The sequence below is a fragment of the Octodon degus genome, unplaced genomic scaffold, assembly GCF_000260255.1.
Source record: "Octodon degus isolate 3935 unplaced genomic scaffold, OctDeg1.0 scaffold00032, whole genome shotgun sequence".
Classification (NCBI taxonomy): domain Eukaryota; kingdom Metazoa; phylum Chordata; class Mammalia; order Rodentia; family Octodontidae; genus Octodon; species Octodon degus.
In genome coordinates, this window is record NW_004524608.1 from 137,336 (window position 1) to 139,276 (window position 1,941).

Consider the following 1,941-nt stretch of genomic DNA (forward strand, 5'->3'; position numbering starts at 1 on the left):
ATACTGGTCCATAGGTCATGCTTAAGTATATGCAAGAAAACAGAAATTATCCCATGCACATTATCTGACCACAGTGCGATGAAACTGGAAATAAATGACAAAAGAAACCAGAAAAAAACGTTCAATACATGGAAATTAAATGGCACCCTAGCCCGCGCAGCCGCCCTCCGGCCTGCGGCCTGGCTCCGCTGCGGGCCCGACCCGCGGGCCTGCTGCACCGAGAAGGCGGGGAGGGGCGGGCTGGGCCGGCCGGGGGGCGGGCGATGCTACCGAACTTCTGCGCCGCCCCCGACTGCACGCGGAGGAGCACGCAGGCCGACCTGGCCTTCTTCAGGTTTGCACAGGATCCGGCCAGATGCCAGAAGCGGGTGGAGAACTGTAGGAGAGCAGACGTAGAAGATCAAACACCTGATCAACTGCATAAAGATTATCGACTGCGTGCCAAACACTTTGAGACCTCTGTGATCTGTAGAACTAGTCCTTATAGGACTGTTCTTCGAGATAATGCAATACCAACAATATTTGATCGTACCAGTCACTTGAACAATCCACCTAGTAGACACAGAAAACGAATAAAGGAATTGTTGATGAAACTTCTGACCAGGAACAGAAACATAAGGAAACAGACAATAGCAGTGCTCAGAATCCCAGCGCAGAAGCGGTAGGTGATGAGCAGGATGGAGACATTTTACCTTCAACCCTTGAAGAGAGGGAAAACAAAAATATACTTAAAGTCTCTATTTGAAATTTTGATTCTTATGGGAAAACAAAACATACCTTTGGATGGGCATGAGATTGATGAAATTCCAGAAAGTCTTTTTGCACCTGATAACTTGCAAGCATTACTAGAGTGCCGGATAAATTCTGGTGAAGAGATCCTGAGAAAGCATTTTAAGACCACAGCTGTTACGCATAGTTCTGTTCAAAAACAGCAGAAACAGAGGCTAGAGATCTGTGAGAGCTGTATTCGTGAAGAAACCCTCAAGGAAGTGAGACTCACACTTCTTTTCCATCATCACCGATGATGTGGTAGAGATAGCAGGGAAAGAGCACGTACCTGTCTTAGTGAGGTTTGCCGATGAATCTCATAACCTAGGAGAAGAGTTTGTGGGCTTCCTCCCTTATGAAGCTGATGCAGAAACTTTGGCTGTGAAATTTCACACTACAGTAACTGAGACTCAGTATGGAGTATTGTCGAGGCCAGGCTTACATTGTGTCCAATGGATTTTCTTCTAAAATGAAAGTTGTTGCTTCTAGACTTTTAGAGAAATATCCCCAAGCTTCTATACATTCTGCTCTCCCTGTGCCTTAAACATGTGGTTGGCAAAATCAGGGCCTGTGGTAGGGGTGTCAGTTGCATTAGGAACAACTGAGGAAGTCTGTTCTTTTTTCCATCAATCACCACAACTACTTTTAGAAGTTGGCGATGTAATTTCTGTTCTTTTTCACAACAGTGAAGAAAAGGTTAAAGAACTGAAGGAAATATGTCATTCTCAATGGACAGGCAGGCACGATGCTTTTGATGTTTTAATGGATCTCCTACAAGCACTTGTTTTGTGTTTAGATGGTATAAATAGTGACACAAATATTAGATGGAATAACAGCTGGCCGAGCATTTATACTCTATAGTGTAGTGACAGATTTTGATTTTATTGTTACTATTGTTGTTCTTTAAAATGCCTTATCTTTTACAAGGGCCTTTGGGAAAAATCTCCAGGGACAAACTTCTGATTTTTTTTTGTTTGTTTTGTTTTTTGGTTTTCAGCCAACAGTTTGACTGCAGTACTTCACTCACTCAATGAAGTGATGGAAAATATTGAAGCTTATCATGAGTTTTGGTTTGAGGAAGCTACAAATTTGGCAACCAAGCTTGATATTCAAATGAAACTCCCTGGGAAATTTTGTAGGGCTCAGCAAGGTAACCGAGAATCTCAGTTAACC

General features: G+C 43.3%; 1 pseudogene; it reads left to right on the forward strand.

The window, feature by feature from the left end:
- Positions 1-263: 263 nt before the first annotated feature.
- Positions 264-1,913, forward strand: LOC101562286 (annotated as a pseudogene).
- The last annotated feature ends 28 nt before the right edge of the window (positions 1,914-1,941 follow it).